Here is a 20225-nt window from a genome sequence, read left to right on the forward strand (position 1 = left end):
TAAATCTAATTTTCAAAAGGGATATAGGCTTTTAGAAGCATAAATCCCATTTACAGTAAATGAGAGTTAGGCTCCTAAATCAATTAGGTGTGACAATGCTGAGCTCAGCAATGCCAAAATATCTTTAAAATCTGGGCTTTTGTGATTATATGTAGTATGTTTCTCATGTTAGGGCCAAATTCTGCACTAATTTGCACACTCTTAAACTCCTTTTGGCTTTGTAGGGGTTTCATTATTGTCCCATTGTACAAATGGAAAACTGAGCCAGAGAGAGATGTCCCAGGCCACAGAGGAGTGTCAAAATTGGAACTTCAACTCAGTGATTCCTGTATCCCAGCTCTGCACTCACTAGCCAATTGACCAGATTCTCTTCTGTATCCATTTTATACTGAGTGCAGCAGAGAAAGGAGAGATTATCGAGGAATTGGTTACAACTCTCTTATTCTCTGCACAATTTAGAATGCTTGTGGCTGTTCCAAACTGCACCAGCTGTCTTTGATCTCATGAAGTGCTTTCCACTCCACCTCAATTGGCAGGCCTCTCCATGCCTCCGATACACCCACTATAGCAAGATCTGCAGGGTGAAAATGTAGAAGGCTCCAATGGCTCTATATCTGCTGGGAATCCCTTATACTGGGAGTATTTCCACCTGGAGTGATCTTGAAGGTTCATCTACCTCTAGAACCATGCAAAGAAAGCAGAGTGGGCCAAAGAATGTAGATCATTGCCTCTGTGTAAATCGCAAGCTGAGCATAACTGGATAGTAAAAACTGAGGCTTGCCATTCTTGCAGTTTTTCCAGTACTACCACACTGCAAAGTACACACGAGGCAGTCTTACACTATTTCTAATAAAGAAACACTTAGAATTCTGCAAGGAGTATTCATGTTATCCAAGGGTATTGCCATGTTTGTTCATCACCATTTGTTCTGGAGAGAAGTGCCTGATGGATTGTGACTGATGGAAAGGAAAAATACTGGTGGGCTGAAATATTAGGTCTTTGTTAGTATTGGGGAGACAAATTATTTAGGCCGCTTTTTAAAATCTGCCAACCACAGATTGTTCGGTGCATGTGCAAAACTTAAAATAATAAGTAAATAATGTACAAATTGTCTCAATGCCAACAAAGAACAATTTTAGACATCAGTTCTAAAATACATTTCTGCACCTGCTCCCCTCCCCAGTAAAATCTGGGTAAAGTCTTGCAGCATACTCTGAAGGTCATCAAATCTGGACTCAAGCAAACTATATGGGAAAGTGAAATTCAGAGTCAAGGGCCCCACATCAAGAACAACTACTGCTTGGATCTTGGCTGTTCACACTGCTGCAGAATCATGTAAGGAGAAAGGCAATGACACAGGTAGGTAGAGTCAATTTCACTTAAGGATTTACAGGTTAGAACCAATGCCTTATAATCCACCTGTAAATCAGTCAGTAGCCAGCGTACAGGAGTAATGCAGTGCTGATTAATAAATGGGTAATCACGATCTGCATTAGCTAATTTCTGGATTGTTTTAAGATGTAGCCTCTTCTACAGCACATTGCAGTAATCCAACTTTAAGATGAAAATGGCATGGATGACCCTAGGAAGATCTGTATCTAAAATGAAAGGTCACAACCTTTTTGCCAAGAGGAAACAATAAAAAGCATTATTGAGAAACACTGCTACTTGGACAGCCAACAAAAATCCTTAGGTTGCGAGCCTGTGTAACAAACAGCAGGTATACCCTTTCAGTCAGTGTTAGCCTGCATACACTCCTCCAAAGCTATTAGATACTAGCTAAGTCACTCAATTACACCAGCTGGTCAGAAAAGATGATGTTATAAAGCTGTATTTTATCTGCATATTGCAGCCCATGTTGTCTCACTAGCCCTTTTTAAGAGGGATGGGAAATACTCTAGTAGATTTGTCCTTGAAAGTAGGTATTGATCCTGCTGGGAGATACTTATATGAGGGAGCTAGAATTTGAGGCAAAGAAGCTCTAGATTCTGGTGTCAGTAGTCCTGAGATAAGGATCCTAGATGCAGCCAAGCATAGGGAGATGGCTTGAGATAAACTATGTTATCTCTTTGTTAATAAAACCAGATCACAGAATGGGAGTGAGATGTGACTCCACACAGCATGTAGACTGTCTTTTAAAATATATTGGGGAAGTCATCTCTTCACATTCCCCTAATGGTCCCAGGCATATATTGATCAGAAGGGATGACAGACTAGCACCTGGCCTTTTAATGGTTCTGTTTCTTTCTTTCAGAGAGTGCCCAAAGGAGTAATAACTTTAGATAATTTCCAAATCAGATAGCTTCTTAGGAGGATGCAGTGCTGTCTCTCAATGAGATAGTATAGATGCTTGGTGGAGAAAGATACAGCTAAACTGGGAGCCACACATCAGGAACCTTGACTTTAATGGTTTTAAGGTGTCTGAGGAAATGTCAATGAAAAGCCATGAGAGTGAGATAGGATAGGAGGAAAGAAACAGTGGGGCAGAAAATAACACAACAAGGGAAGGAAATACAGTACCAGATCTTACATGCCTTTGAGGTGCTGCTAATTAGATATCCCCGCTGCTGGACTGAGGACTGGATGTCATGATAATGTGATGACTTTCAGCAATCACAGGTGAAAACAAAGTTCCTTAAACAAGAGCAAGGCCAGAGAGCCTTCCTCTCAGGAAGAAAGTCATTTAGGTAAGTCAAGATGAGTTGCAGTGTTGGTAGGTTGGGGGATGAGCTGGGATGTAAAATGGGATGAAAGGGAGAGCTGAACTGAACTGATTTTTTTTCAAAGTCTCTTTTTAGGAAACCCCAAAAGGGAAAAAGTGGGTGCCATAGTTCACCCCCCTCACTCTTTTGTTCACCAACTAGGCCTAATATCTGTCACATCAATTTTGATCTTTTAACTTTAAAATCTGTTTTCACCACGCATAATTCCAACAGTACTTGGATTATATCAACATGGCCTTTTTGATTTAGACTAATCCAGCTTCTTTGCCTGTTTCTCTTGCACTTGTTAGACATTCAGTGTTGTAAATTATTTGGCCTATTTTTCATGGTTGTTGTAACATCTTATGAACTTTTACATACATACACTATACATTTGAGCTCACAATAGATGTACACTTTGTAGGCCCAATAGTCACAACAGGCCTTCCCCCTCTTGTCTACATTGAAGAGATGTAGACAGTGAAGGGGCGGCAGTAGTACTTGTGATGTCTTGGTGCACCAGGAAACTGGGGGGCTGTGCCCGATGAAAGAAAATCTGTCCTGGATTTTCACCCCAGCTCTTTGAGAACAGTGCTTACTGAGATCACTCCAGTCCTTATTGTGCTTCCATTTTGAAGTTATTTACCCAGTGGTCTACAGGATAATGCTAAGAACCCTTTCCTATGGAGGGTCAGGCCTTTTCATTTATGAAAAAAGAATTGATAGGTTCTTTTGTTTCAAGTATTTCTTTATATTAGATTTAAAATTTGATTTCCAAATTACAAAAAATAATTCAAAATATCAAATTATCTTTAATTAAATTGTTTTGCTGTCTAGTATTACCTAATATTTTCAGTATTGTTTATATTTTCATATAGTAAACTACATATTACAATACTTCTATTTACATAATGTAAAATTATTTACATATCGCTGAAGATTCCTAGCTGAATCTCTGAATCTTTCTACACAATCTAAATAGTGAATATAACTCATACATAACACTAGTTTAATAAGGAACAAAACTAATTGTATAATAAAATTTTGATAGTCTCCTTATTTAGCTCATTTTATCTGCTTATTAAACCATAAGTTCAGTGTTTAACATTATTAACAAATGTATTACTTCCAAATATAATCAAGGAAAGGGTATGGATACAAGCTATGTAAATAAGACATGAACATAGCTAGAAATAGCTGCTTTCTATATAAATGTTTGTTGGACAGATAAGAAGAGATTTACTACAATGTTACAGAAACACTCACATTTTTCAAGCTACTATTCAAATTATCATTATTAACATAAAAACTTGTTATTGTTTTGACTGTTGACTTATCTATAATTGGCAGAAAGCCATAGAATGAAAATATACAACAGAGTATTAGCATTTCTACTCCTCATTAAAAGATTTAAAAGGAAAAAAAAATCTATAGACTAAACCTAAAAACGTAGTAACACTTTACTCCTAAACCAACCAAATGTGGGAGAAAATGCTCCTATAATAGGAGCAACTCTCAGACATTCAATAGCAGCTTCTAGGGGCCTATTTAGAAGACTTTTGTGTGATTACTATGCTGAACAAAATGTGGAATTTAAGCTGTTGTTAAATGCAGATAAAGGTCAAAGAGCAGGATCTCCACAAACCGTCATTTGCAATATTTTTAACTTCCTTTATCCACAGAAGGAATGTGCAGTGCTAAAACTAGGCAGAATCAATGCAAAATAAGGTATTCCTGGCAACCATGAGGTATTTACTGCTGTTAACAAAGAGCAGCATACAAATGTGTTTGAAACTCAGACACAGACAACTGTTGGAAAAGAATCCCAGAATAGTATTCATTTTACGTCAACTTGCTGTTAGTGAAAGGGATATAATCTGTCATTTTTATTTAGGAAGTTTCTTTCTCGCTGCTGCTGCAGCTTTTTCTCATCAGTTCATGTTTAGAGTGTGTAAACAGTCTGGTTAATCAAAACCACACACAGACCTAAGTAATGTTACAGACCCTATGCTTTCTACATGTTAACAGACCTGTCCCATTAACTCCTATTATGTCTCAGAAAATGTATGTAGGCATTTCTTATCTAAATCAGCAGCAAAACAGAGTGAGTGGCAATACAATTACATATTTACCAGACTATATTAAAAGTGCACATATTAATTGTTTTCTGTAAGATGTATATGCTAACTGTATAGCTGCATATACCCCGACATGAATTACAGAACTGTTTACATTTTTTCTAGTTTTCAAATGCAGCTATTGCTATCCTACATATACTCTTCAATTTTCAGTGAAAATCTAGTATTATATACAGTGTTTGAGGCTGGAATGATTGCTGGTATTGGGATTGATCCTGCCACTTTCACTCAAGTGAGTAAGCCTAACGAAAGAAATTAGTCCTATTAGAACTTTCATGTGAATAAGAAAGTTGCAGATTTTTCACCCACATTTATCATTTGCCTAATTCTCCTTGAGTTTATATGAAGTGACAATTAGGCCACTCTTTTCACTGTTGATCTTAACTCTCAAAACTATATACTTGACTAATTGGCAACCGAATATATTCTCTGTAAACATGTACAAGAGTAAACAATACACCCTGTAACATTCATCATCACAAACCCAGACATAACTAGTTTGTATTGCAGCATTCTATAAAGAGTTTATGAATGACAGGTATACTGTAGTTGGTCAGCCATACTGGGGCTCTAATCCTGTTTACTATGTTTTAGTTGTATGTAAGGGTGGGTCATATTTGTCTTCAACATATGGCCTTTAGGAGGACAGGAATGGGCTTGCACCATTTTGTCACATTTAGAAAGTATATTTCATCATTTCTTTTAACTAAAATATGCCTTTGAAACTGTTTTATGTCATATCAAGTTTGGAAATCTAGCAAATTTTTTCACTTACTAACTACAGTGAGATTTTTGAGTTCTCAGAACTTCTGAAAATCAGGCCACTAATGTTTTGAAGGAATTAGATTATGAAAAATAATTGAGTTGTTACTTTACATAACTAATTCTTTTCTATGTTTAAAATATTGAACAGTCTATTTTTAATGACTTGTGTCCCAGGAGAACTGTACAATGTTAGAAAATAGTTTAATTTCTTTAACATAGACGCACACACGGATTTTTCAAAGTTCATGTGTAAAACTGCCAAAGTTTAGCTCTAATTAGCATATATTTTAACATATGTAGGATATAAAAATATAGCTAATGATACTATGCTGTCTTGGAGGCTTTTCAAAGAAGCATTTATCTGAAGAGAGGTAAACTGCATAGGATTAACTCATGATTGTAATGGTAATTTAAATCCATTATTTTAAAGCATAAAGATACATAAAAAGAACTTGAAAACTTTATGCATGGGCACACATAAATGCTCCCGCACAAACAGATTCCTGTTTTATCTCTCCCAAACTGTAGAGCATACAGCAAGTTTATAACTTAATATATCAAGCCAATTCCATTTAGTGATAACAAAATTATAATACTTTATTTTGGATTCCAGTGCAGACAAAATTGCAGTTTAAACCCATGTTGAATAGATATAGGTGCTTTGTAATGAGGTTTAGTACACTGGAAATCCAGCTATAATATTCTTTAGCCTCATCTAGTCCAAAGTCCAGTTTTGAGTTTTCCTTGAGTTGAAACACTCTCTGCAGCTGCAGCACAGTGTGCTTTCAGAGGCTGTTGGAAGCAAAATATAGACACACACAGACCAGATTCGCTTTCCATAACACCAGTTTTATGCCTGTGGAACTCCCTTGATTTTAATTGAATTATAGCAATATAAAACTGTTTTAACAAAGTGGAAAATCACATCCTTTGTATTGAATTTACCTTGGAGGCTAGTCTTAATTTTGGGTATGTGAAGAATGGATGTCTCTAGCATACTTTTGCACCAGGGCAGATGGGCAGTTCAGTCCATGGCAGATGAAGTGGTTTATCTTGTCTTCCAACTCCCATTTTTAACTGACTTGACATTTCCACAGTGCTATGCAACTTTTCCTTGTCATTAAACCCCACTCTCAGTCACAAACTATTGCTTCTGCAATCAACTTCTGCCTACATCAGAAACTCAGCACTACATGTGTGGTCCAAATACTAGCCAAACTAATCAGTGCACTGAAGTGCTTTCTGTGAATGGGTGCAATCAATCAGAACTGATATTTAAGGTAGATAAGACTTTATCCTGGATTTGACCTTTCTTCAATCTTCCACTATCACCTTGGCAAATCTCTTGGTAACCCAGACTCCAGTTTTGCTACCAGTTTACATGGGAAGGTATATTTATTGTTCGTCCCATGGAAATTCACAGTTTTTTTTTCCATTGGGCAAGAATATCAGGTGTGATAATGTATTTAAACAGTTTTGACTTGATCCCATCCTCAAACCTGTTGATTTCAATGGAGTTGCTTCCAAATTTGTTTCAGCATAACTGAAAGGATAATTAAGCCATTTATGTGGACGGCCTTGAACTTGCATATAAATATAATCTTGAATATGGTGGTGAATGTTCACAAGTGAAATGTTTGCCAAATCTAGGTGCAAAGTAGCAATGACATGGCTCCAAGGGTTATCTGCTGCAATACATATATCATGTGTCAAGCTATAAACTGGAACCAAACCAGAATTAAAAATATGGAACTGAAATTAAAATATCACAGTGAACAGAGTCCCCACATCTTTCTCCAATGCTCACTACATACACAACTGTATCACGATCAGTGATACTGGAGTCCATGTTCCCTAGCGTCACACACCAAGGTGTAGGCTGTGAGACTTAGTGGTCTGAGCAGAAGTCTGGCCTAGTGGTCAGGGAAGAATCAGAGGGCATAACTGAAGGCGTGGTCAGGAAGTAAGACAGTAGTCAGAGCCAGGAATCAGAAGTTCAGAGGTATGCTGTTACACAACACAGGAAAGCAAAAAAAATCAGCAATGGCCTGGGTGTTGCCAAAAATTATTAATAAAAAGTTATGGCAAATAAAAATAAGTGAAACACTCTTAATTAAAAAATACATAAATTAGTAAAATTAACAAAACATTGTAAAAAGTGGGGACAAAGCAAATGGGTGGGCCCACAACTAACTTGGTCCCTAAAAAAATGTAATTTAAACCATTCAAGCAAAAGTGTACCATGCAATATTTAGCCTTTTCTGGCACAAAAGTGTTTAATTTAGGCAATGGGTGTATTTGTGTGTTAACCACTAAAAAATATGTATTTTTAAAAAAGCATAACAAAAAAAGGCCCAATTAAGTCATGCAAATGTAATGTAACAAAGATCATTATTAATAAAATTATTTACCAAGGTCCTCTATTTAAAAAAAATTGTTTAAAAACCAAAAAATGTAAACTGGTCCTTTAATTTAAAAATACATTAAAAACAATAAAAACCTTAATAAAAGCAAAAAAAATCAGGCAATATGCAATGTATATCCCAACACAGGGACTAGGGCTGGAGTGGATCAGGCTCGATTTATGCATTTCCTCCAAACACATTTAAGAAGATCTTTCCAGCACAGATACACAGCTGTTTATACACAACCCATACATATATCACAATAATATTCCTGACCAGTGCATCACCAGTTTACAAGATAGTTTTTGGATAGATGTTATGACAACAGTGTCTTGAGGGTAGTGAGTACGGTAGGCTTGGTATGAGTTACAATACAGTGGGCCTTCTGCCAGTGGGCATTATGGAGCAGGCACCCCCGCATTCAGCATCTCTCTGTGAATGAAACATGGTGGCAGTTTCTGAGCTGTGAGTTCTCTGCAGTGCAGCATCTGGCAGCATGAGCCGTGGAACTCAGTCTAAAGCCCATTGAAGCCCTGGATTTTGCAGACACAAACCTAGCCCAGCAATAGACCCAATGGAAGTTTAAATTGTACCAGATCTGACCATGCAGGAGGACAATAGCTGGAATGTAAAACTGTTGTTTTACTTTTTTTGGGAACAGGGTGGAGAGATCTGCACCGCTCTGAAGTTCACCATTGCCTAAAGCCTCACAGCAGTCCTAGGAGCCCTGGGGACCTACTCTTCCAGTAAATTCTGGAGAGAGACAGATTTTTCACTAGAGAAAACTAGTGTTACTGCCTTATGCACCTTGCCTGCTACTTGCAATGTGGGGACTTAGGCTATCCTGTCCTGAATTAGGAAGTCTATTGTGGCATTTGGGATCACTATCTGCAGGAGTGGCTTCTCTGGGGAGGTGTTCTTACATTAAACAGATGCTTAGATATGGGGTTTATAGTGGAAGCTTCAAGAGAAAGGATGAAAGCCCTAGGAGGAACAATACCCTCAAAATACATGCAGTGAAACATAAACAAAGAAGAGCAGGTTGACAGAGTTGCATACCTACATGAGATGCATTTACTCTGGGAGACAGCATGAGTGGGTAAAGGAGTAGTGCCTTGCACTAGGACAGCTGTGCAAGGAATGTGGCAAGTTGAACCATTTTAGTGATGTGTGCAGGAGCAGAGGAAGATCTCAGAAAGATTCAGTCAGTCTTGTACAAGAGGGGGACGGCACATCAGACAGCGGGGATGACATCATGATTCTCCCCTTAACTCCAACAGCATATCAGGTTTGAGCGGTCAGGACAAGAAAACAACAAGGGATAAGACCGGCCCCCCAAGTGTGCAACAATGTTAACAGGGAAACACCCTATGTGATTTCAGCTGGATAGTAGGACCTCCTGCAATGTGATTCCTCAGGTTTAATTGGACTCAAACACACTCATTGCAAAAAGCAGGCACAATCAAATAATGTACAATGACAGTATAATGCAGCCCATAGGAAAATGTGACTTCATAGTGACTAACCCAAAAAATAACAGACGGTACCAACTGACGTATGTGGTGGTGGACAGTAAGCACCTCTTGGGGAATACAGTCAGACAACCCAGGAATCTGAGTATGGTGCAGCATCAGAATTTTATAGATGCACTGCAAGAAGCAAAAGGGGGAGTCCCTTGGACAATGGAGACAATTTTAAAAAGCATATAAGGATGTTTTCAAAAGTGATGGGAGCTTTAAAGGAAAGCTACAACTTGAAGTAGACCCCACAGTGGAACCCTGTGTATTTACCATGAAGGAAAATTCCAGTGGTAGTACATAACCCAGCACACGAGGAGTTTGAAAGTCTGTGGTGCAGGAGTATCGCACCACCTATTGAGGTCAGTACAGCTTAGGTAAGCAGCCTGCTGGTGGTAAGAAACCACTAGGCAAATTATGCATCTGCATGGATCCAAAGCTACTGAACTGACCACTGGAAAGATGCCACTATCCACTGCCCACAATTGATATCTCACCAGAACTTTCCAAACCCAGAATCTAAGTAATTTTTAACTTGTTCTTTCCCTATTTTAGTCTCGGATCCTACCTCATTTTCACTGGCATTCACTATGTTAGACATTCAATTGCTAATAACCTTTTTGGTGAAAACTGAAACAAAAAAAAGTCATTTAGCACTTCTGCCATCTCCACATTTTCTGTTATTGTTCCCCAGCCCCTCATTGAGTAACAGGCCTCCCCAGTCCTTGGTTTTCCCCTTGCTTCTAATGTATTTGTAGGATGTTTTCTTGTTACCCTTTATGTCTCTAGCTAGTTTAATCTCCTTTTGTGCCTTGGCCCTTTTTATATATACTTATGTTACTTGTTTATACTCATCCTTTGTAATTTGACCTAGTTTCTACTTTTTGTAAGGCTCTTTTTTACGTTTCAGATAATTGAAGATCTCCTGGTTAAGCCAGGGTGGTCTCTTGCCATACTTCCTACCTTTCCTATGCATAATGAATGCCCCTGTCCTGATGTACTACCAGTGAGGAGAGCCACTGACACTCTGGTGTGATGCACCAGAGAAAGGATTGGGCATCACTCTTTTGCAGAAGCAGCCTCTCACTTATGCCAGCAGAACCCTATCAGAGACTGAACCAGGGTAGGCCCAATAGAAAACTAGTTTCCGGCTGTTGTATTTGGAGTGCAGCGATTCCATCACTACACCTATGGCCACCCAGTAAAGAGCAAACATACCACAATCCCTTAGAGACAATCATGGTCAAGCCTCTTCTTAGTGCTCCAAAGAGATTGCATATTGAAGTGCCTCCAGTTCCACCAGCCAGGGATCCAGTATTATCCAGGACAGTTATTGATGCTGGCTCACACCTTGCGCAGGGCATATATACCCAGCATCGGCAAGCTCAGGGAAGGGGATAAGGACATTGAATCAATTAATACTCTGCACTGTCTCCCAATCTGAACAGTTGATGGAAACCAAAGAGGCTATGGGAAAGAACATCAGCTGCAGGTATTCAAGAGAGTGATACTAGCAGGATGGCCAAAAGACAAAAGCTAAGTACTGATAGGAGCAGAACTATATTTTAAAATTAAAGATGAGTTGAGTGTCCAGGATGGAACTATATATTGATGACAGAGAGCTGCCTCATTATGTCAGGATCTTGTGCACAAAAATACCTGGACATTGACAGCTGTTTTAGACAGGCCCATGAATGTGTTCACTGGTCAGGAATGAACATACAACTCCACTCCTTGATAGAAGGGTGTGATAATTGTCAGCACAAAGAGACACTGTTACCACATGAGCTGACCATGGGAAAAGGTGGAAGCAGATTTATTCACCTTCAAGGAAAAGCAGTACTTGATTACAGTGCACTGCTATTGAAATATTTGGGAGGTTGATGCTCTGCCTAATACAAGATGCAAGTCACTGATTGGCAAATTGAAGGGCCACTTTGCAAAATATGGCATTCCAGACACTGTACTCATAGACAACAGATTCCAATTTGCCTGGGAAGAATTTAAGGAATTTGGATACAAATGGGAGTTTGACCATCACATCTCCTTCCCAACATATGCACAGAGTAACAGTAAGGTGGAATCAGCTGTGAACAGCTAAGAGACTGTTACATGAGGCTGTTTTTTCTGGTTCTGATCCCTTGTTAGCATTTTTGGCATATAGGAATGCCCCATCACAGGGGTGCCAAAGCAGTCCAGTGCAGGCATGGATGGAACAAAGAACCTAACCCAGCTACCAATAAGATGAGACCTGTTGCAGCCAGAATCATAGAATTGTAGAACTGGAAGGGACCTCAAGAGGTCATCTAGTCCAGTCCCCTGCACTCATGGCAGGACTAAGTATTAGAGGGATGGGACATGCTGAGAAATGGCCAACAGTCAGAGAAAGCAGGCACTAGAGTACAACAGGTCAGCCAAGGACTTACCAGGCCTGGAAACAAGCACTGCTCTGAGGATCTAGCCATTAGAGAGACTCCTGAAGGAGTGGACTAAAGGAGTCATGAGGGTAACATGGTGGTTTATCCAGGGAGAGGAGAGCCTGAGACTAATCCAGCCCTGATTACAAGTGAGATTCATCTGAGAGGAATCCAGCGAGGCCAACATAAAAGGCATCAAGAATCTGTAGGGAGAATGGAGGGAGCCAGACAGAGGAAGGCTAAACTTCTCCTGAGCAGAATAAGGTCTCTGTAGGTGAGAGAAGCAATGGAGATGAGTATGAACTCTGAACCTACTATGATGGACCTTGCATGTGGGACCCTGAGAATGACTTTGAATTGCTTTGGGTATGGACCCAGTTTTAGGGCAGGACTGGTGATAGCCCTGAGAGAGACTATACACCACTCCAAGGGGTCCCTGAAGAGAAGGAAGAGAGCCTGGGCCCCATGGAAACACCTCTGGCCAGAAGGGGGAGCTTGTCAAATAGCAACCCTGCTACAAATTGGCAAATTTGGCAGGCTCTGATCCCCTACCCACTAGGGAAGAAAAGGGGGGCAACAGAGAGTGAATCCCTACTCTGGTGGGAAAGTATGTCCTTCCTTGGGCAAATAGAAGAGAGATTTGCAAAGGGCTTGAGAACTTCAGAAAATTTCCATCTGGACTGGTAATTTTGCTCCTGGTCCACACTAATGGACGAACCACCTCTGGCCTGGTTGACTCGTATTCAGCCCAGATGTTGACCCAGGGAGACCCAGTTCTGGAGAAGTGGCTGCAGAACTCCGGTGGTTATTTTCTTCATCCACAGGGATGTAAAACCCTACCCTCCTGCTGCCATCATGACGTGAGTTGAGAAGCATGAGGAGCCAATCCAGATAGAGGTATCAAAAATTTGCCCTGGCCTATAATAAAAGGACAGGACTGGAATCATTTCCAGAGCCTGCTTAGTGCCTCCACCACAGCACAATCTGGGGAAAAGGGAGAAAACTCTGCAGGTAACCTCACATGCATATTCCCCCATGTAAACTCAGACCTCATGGAGGCCATGAAATCTCAACAGCCGAGATGGGAGGCTGGACGACTTGGGGCATAGTTAAATCAAACTCAAGGGAGTGTTACACCCGAAGAGGACCTGGAGGAAGGTACCTTTGTTGGTCAGAATATGTTGATTCACAATGGGCTGGTGGACACAGAGGATCCACCTCACCTAGGCCCCGATGTTTTGTCAGACTCATGTGATGTAGTGGTTGAGCAATGAGTGGACAAGAGCCTTATCACCAACTGGCTATAGTAAATGGGGAGATCCTCCGAGAGCAACAAGCTTCAACCTACCCCCTTATTGGGTTGGGAAAAGACCTGCTTTATTGAATAGCCCAAGATGCCCAAACAAAAGAAAAAGGGCACCAGCTATTGCAGGGTTTCTCAAACAGGGGTCGCCGCTTGTGTAGGAAAAGTCCCTGGGGGGTCAGGCCGGTGTGTTTACCTGCCCCATCCGCAGGTTTGTCCGATCGCGGCTCCCACTGGCCGTGGATCGCTGCTCCGGGCCAATGGCGGGGCTAGTCACTATCCTGTTTAAACTCACTTGTTGCTTTCAAGGTTCCAGCATGGCTTCCCAGACTCATGTGACCAGGGATATTTCCCCCTAAAAACTGTTATAGCATTACTATAAAACCATATAGTCTGTAGCACAATTTGGCTAGCAATATTGTCAAGGACAAAAAATCATTGTCCTTATCAATTAAAGAAACCATGCTAGCAAGTACCTAGCCACAACTATAATATTCAGGGTTCTGAATTATGATGTGAAGTTACAGCATGTGGTCTTTGCAGTAATGCAGTGAAGAATTTTAATTCAATTGGTAATACCTGTGGTTACTGCACAGAGACGATTGCAATACCAGATGGAGTAAAACAGTGGAAGAATGTAAAGAGGACAAGTTAAGGTTAAAAGGTCTTACCTGTGAAGAAGTAGTAGCTGACATTAAAGAAGACAGATTAAAGACAAAGGGTAAATGAGAGATCTTGTTCTTTCTTTTACAAGAAATCAGTAATAGATAATCTCACACTTGTGGTTATCACAGTAGCACGATAATGTATAAAGGAAGAAACAGCTAAGGCATACGTTGGCAGTTGTGCTACTGCTACTGGATGGTTTCCTCTGGACAACAATTAAGAGCCAGTACTGTTGAACATATATCCATCTTTTCTCTTCGTTGTGTAAGGAGCACTCAGTATACTGAGTGTCACTGTTCCCCAAAAGCAGTGCTTGTAGACAACACAATATGGACAAATAAATTAATGCTACAGGCCTATCTGTCCATTAGCAAATTCCAAGCTACTCTGCGGCTGATGAGTCTCTAGTCAGACGCCTCTCATGCATATATCTCCTTACCCTTCCCCAAAATGTAGAAAAATCCCTTGTTTTTGAGCCTAACTCTTAATAGCAGCTGTGTGTTCAGCATGTTTGTTACCTTCAGACTTCTTCGATACCCTCTTTCTTTGGCTCTTTATAACCTCGGTCCTCCTCCTGATACCAGGTCACTGGTTCCCAGACTAGGAGTTTACATGGCTGAAAATTGTTTCCCAGAGTTTTAATTCTTTTCCTTCCGGTCCATTCAATAATAGAGCTCATGCCCTATGGTGTTTGCCACTCTTATCTGGAGGGTCTGCTATACATTCCCAGCATACATGCCTCGGGTTTATGGCAGAAAAATCAATGGGCCTGATTCACCACTGCCTTGCTATTTGCACAGTTCATTTACACTAGTGTAAAGTAAGTGCATGGTAGGTATTATTGCTGCCATTCTGTTCTAGTAGTTTTACACCTACTTTGCATTGATGTAAATGACTACATATCATACAAGACAATGAAGAACAGGCCAAATGCAGATGGCTAGCAGCATAGGCATGCTATACTAGGCCAGGCCAGTGGTTCATCTAGTTTGTTGTACTGTTTCTGACATGCATTAGGGCCCATCCACAGCTCAACTGCAGCCAAATAAGGTGACCCAATTACCACAGAATTGTGTGCTGGCTCGTTACAACATAGTTGCAAGTTGTTGCTTGTTTTATATTAGCTATAGTATGGTTTAAAAAAGAGTTGTGGAGATAAGGAATGAGAATGAATGAATCATACAGCTGCACTAAGAGAGACATCAACAGGTAGCAAAATGTTAGTGAGAAACAACTCCCCCACTAATGATACCTCAGTGGGATTAGGAATGGGAGGAGTGAGCTGCTCCAATTTAGGCTTGGTCTACATTTAAAACTTATACCATCATATACCCCCCCAGTAGCATAGTTATGTCAACAAAACCCACAGTGTAGCCACAGCTATGTTGACAGCTAACTTTGTTTGGGGAGGTTTCAGGTCTAAATCAGATCTTGTAATACGTCTGGCTATACAAAAGTCCCCTAAATAAAATCTTTTGGGATGTTAATATCCGCTGAGATCCCCTGGAGGCCTTAGGCTAATATTATAATGGACTTCATTGTCAAATTACCACAGTCTGAGGGATGCCATACCATACTAATGATAGTAGATCAACTGACAAAGATGGCGCACTTCATTCCTTATGCACATCTTCCCATCACCAAGAATACCATTTGTCCCCCTCGTTGCATACATTTGTCACCTCCACAGCCTCCCAGACCACATCAAGGGTACCTCAGATTGGGGGTCCCAGTTCATATCTCAGTTTTGGCAGGAGGTGTTTTGCCTACTAGTGAGTCTCCATGCATCAACTGCCTACCATCCACAAACCAATTACCAATCAAAAAGAATAAACCAGTTATTAGAACAATACCTGTGATGCTTCACAAACTGCCACCAAAATGACTGAGCCTCACTGATGCCATACACGGAATCCGCATACAACACAGACTGTGCCTTGTCCAAGGTGAGACTGTTTTTTGAAAATTACATCTTTCACTCCTGTTTTCACCCTGCACTTCTCATAGTACCCCACTTCCTGCAGCCTCAGATCCGGAAGGAAGAGTTTCAACAAAGAAGGAGTTGAAACAAAACCTAGATGCAGCCACAACCGCATACAAACATCATGCTGATTGCCACTGGTAGAGAGGCCGTATGTTTGGTCAATAGCCATAATTTTGTCCTACCGCAAACACCTCAAGACAGGCAGACCCATAAGTAAACTGGACCACCAGTACCTAGCACCCTAACAGAATCTCAGGCAAAGTAACCCAGTAACCTTCAAACTTCAACTTCCCTACTACCTTAAGGTGCACCCTGTATTCCATGATTCCATGTCTCTCTTCTTAAACCCTTCTCTGAATGAAAATAATCCCTGCTCCACCAGTACAAGGCCAAGGTCTTGTCCACAAGATCCTAAACTGCAATGTACGAAGAGGAAAGATATGATACCTCCTTGACTGGGAAGTGTATGGGCTGGAGGACTGGTCCTGGGAACCAGCCCATTATGTACATGCTCCTGAAAAGGTCAGAACATTCCACAGAGCCCATCCAGATAAGCCTGGTCCTTCAGTACCCCAAGGGAGAAGAGTGATGTCATGACCCTAGTATTGAACCTAGGTCTACCAGGTTCCTAGACAGCATTCTTAGCTGCTGTGCCATAAGCCACTGCCCCTGACCAACAGCCTTAGTGCTAAAGGCCTACAGACCCATAGCAGCCAGGCCCCAGCCCCCTTCATTGGCTGGAAAGACAGCATTCTCATTGGGTACCCTGACTATATAAGGAGCCCAACAGAGGGAAGGGCAAACTACAGCCTGTGGGACAGATCTGGCCCATCAGGGATTTCAGTGCAGCCCGTGGGATTGCCAGCCCCGTGGTGCAGCTCCCATGATGGACGCGGCAGGTAAACAAACAGGCCCGGCCCGCCAGGGTGCTTACCCTGGCGGGCTGTATGCCAAAGGTTGCCAATCCCTGATCTAATACATTGTAGTTTTGTTTAACTCGAGCATCTGCAGGCATGGAGCCCCTCAGCTCCCTGTGGCTGCAGTTCACCGTTCCCAGCCAGGGTGCTTATCCTGGCGGGCCGGTAGCCAAAGTTTTCCAACCCCTGGAATATATGGCTGGCTTATGAAAGGGTCATACAGTTTTTGCTATTTTTACCTATCCATTTTTGGGGGGTCAGCTTATAAACAAATGGGCTAATGAATATGTACAGTAATTTAATTCCCATGAAGAAAATAAATTATTCTTTATTCTGGAATAACAGACAATTATGATGAGATTTATAGCTTTTCTCTTCTGTTATAATAAGTTATTTTCAAATGAAGGGCCAGTTGGGAATACTGATCTGACTAAATTTGTTCACATGCCTAAGTGTTTGAGTGATCAGTCCCATACCTGCTTTGTTCACTTTGTACCACCCAACCCATGTACAGAGAGCCTGACCCAAAACCCACTGAAGTAAATATGCTTCTTGCAAAAGCCATAGTTTTCTTTTGTTGATTAATTGTTTTCTCCTTTTTCTGAGAATTTATATGTCACTGGAATTTGCCTTAATGAGGCAAGGATCCTGTGGAAATAATAATACAGGTGTGGCCAAGCCAAGGCTTCCGAGCCTCATGTAGAGAGTGTGGCTCACAGAGGCACCCCCAGCATTATCCAACTACTAGACTTGGTGAGGGGAGCTTGGGGCTTCTGCCCTGTGGCAGAGTTGTGGAGATAGCAGCTTCTGCCCTGGAGGAATGGGGGCTCGGGGCTTCTGTAATAATATATATAACCATGTAATTAAAGACTGCATCATGAAACCTGTGCATGGGGAAGCAGTCAAGGTTGTGCATGCAGCCTTAACTTTGGCATTTCCTGACTTTGAATACTTCACTTTGTAACCTTAACATTCTCTTAATCTATTTATTTTCTAAAATGAATTCTTTATATATGGTGATGATTCAGCAGATGGCACTCTTTCCTCTGACTCACTACTGAACAAATGCCTGGCATTGTTTTAGAGGACAGTGTTTTCTTTCAGATTAGACATAAAATCAAGATCATAAAATCAAGATCCTGACCCCTTGTGATTAAATATACCAGGTCGTTCCTTTTGAGAGAGAGGGTATTAATCCCAATGTATTGATCATATCCCATCAGGGTAGTTTCATCTTCCTTCTTAATTTCAGATGGAAAAAATATTCATAGAATCATTTGTTTATTTGGGTCATCCATAGTCCAGTCCCCTGGGCTGAGGCAGGACCCAAATAAACCTAGACCATACCTGACAGGAGTTTATCTAACTTGTTCTTAAAAACCTTCAGTGATGGTTCCACAACCTCCTTGTGAAGCCTATTCCAGTCCTTAACTACCCTTCTAGTTAGAGAGTTTTTCTTAATATCCCTAAATCTCCCTTGCTTCAGATTAAGCCCATTACTTCTTGTCCTACCTTCAGTGGACATGGAGGACAATTGATCACCATCCTCTTAACAATCTTCAAGTATGTTATCAGCCAGACTGTTAGATCCTTAATCTCCTGTCCTAAATGTTGCATTGCTATGTATTGTTAAGCAGTTATTGAGTTCCACTCCAAAGGTGGATACATTTCTGTGTTGGATGTTGGGATTCCTGGCTCCAGTTTGTGAATCAGCCTGTTAATTTTATAAAATGCTTTGGGATCCTTCAGGATGAAAAGTACTAGATAAATGAAAAATATTTTTTGTTACATTAGAGATCCTTAATCAGGATGCTCATGCTAAAATACAGACTGTCAACTATATCTAGTGGGAAGATTTGAAACTCAAGACCACTAGGTGGGGTTGTAAATAATATAGTATCTGTTGTAATTCTTAATGCTTTGCTGAAACTATATACTGCCAAAAATGTAGTTCTCAGAAAAGAGAAAACAATAGTACATCACAAAAACAGAAATACGGCTTTCATCAGAAATATTTTTGTACTTTCAAATACTGATGTTTTTATAGAGATAGGAAAATTTAAGTTAACAGTTAAAAATAAAGAATTCTGTGCTCAATGAGCCTATTGTGAAACCACACAATACCATTTAGATTTTTTTCTTTTTGTCCCTCAATATCCATTTTCCTCATTGTTATGGCATTTCCTCTTTGTTGTAGTAATTTATTAGCAACAATTCACACAGTAATACAGAATAGCAAAATCAGAAACCTAATCTGGCAGTTAAAATTCATTTTGATTTACTCCTCCTGTTTTTGTTTTGTTTTTTTAGTTCCTACTATCAGAAAAGGAGTCAACTGAGTGATCCTTTGCTTTGCATACCCAGATAGCTAACCAATTTTATATCTGTTTTTTATGTCATATTTACAGTATTTCACACAGTACAAAGATCTGGCAAGACCACAGCAAGACAAAGTGCACCAAGCCAATTTTAATACTCTGGAGCTGCTTTTTAATACCTTCTTAAGAAATTGCTTTGTTGCAAAACATTATACTGCTGTGTTGTGTAATTTATGTATTCTTTTTTAATGTAATGTGAGAAGGACAAGGTCACTTTTTACATCACTGGAATGATTGAGTGTATATTCTGGGGTTAAGATACTCTCTCTTAGTTCTTGAGAGTGTCCTGGCTTGTATCTTTTAATAAATCTAGATTTTTTTTTCTTTGCTTGTCTTGCAAATGAAACTTCTATCCATATAGCTGCTGGCAAATACACCAGTTTAATTGTTTGTGTCATTATCAATGTTGAAGATTCGCTTTAGAGTGCAGTACAGACTTTCTATCCAGTAACAATCATAATAGTTGAATTTATTTTGTTTTTGCCTTCTGGGTCTCGATAAATTAAGCATTGGCTGGCTTCGAAATCCGTCACAGGTTTTTCCATTGTCCACTGCTTTATCCTCAAGATCATCAGTCTTTCTTGACTCAGGCTATAATAAAAGGGTTTAGCATACTGCTGAACAAGTAATATTTGGCTGGATTTTGAATAATGTGTTACCTAGTGAGACAAATATTTTGTGTTTGAGGATGACTGGATTGAATTGTGGATTATTGCTTATCTGTAAAATTTAGGACCATGGATCAAATCTAGCTCAGAAGGAGCAATATAATAGTTTAAGACAACAGAAACTTATATCTTAATTAAGTATATAACATATTTCAGTGTATTTCCATTTAATGTAAGAACTAATAAAATTCATATGCTAAAATAGGTTCATGTTATTATATTAGCATGTTTTCCATTTCAATTTAAAATGCATGTTGATCAGAAGGTGTGGTATAGGTTCTTTTCATTATTGTCAGTATTAAAGTATGAATGTGATGATCAATATTGTGTGTTTACTATTTTAGCTACATTCCCGCACTAGATAT

At 40.1% G+C, this 20225-nt stretch overlaps 1 protein-coding gene across 2 annotated transcripts in view; it reads left to right on the forward strand.

The window, feature by feature from the left end:
- Positions 1 to 20225, forward strand: part of BAZ2B (bromodomain adjacent to zinc finger domain 2B) — a 343490-nt gene that overhangs the window by 10610 nt on the left and 312655 nt on the right. The gene's annotated exons all lie outside the window — the stretch shown is intronic.

Source organism: Mauremys reevesii, linkage group 11, assembly GCF_016161935.1.
Source record: "Mauremys reevesii isolate NIE-2019 linkage group 11, ASM1616193v1, whole genome shotgun sequence".
In the NCBI taxonomy this organism is placed as follows: Eukaryota; Metazoa; Chordata; order Testudines; family Geoemydidae; genus Mauremys; species Mauremys reevesii.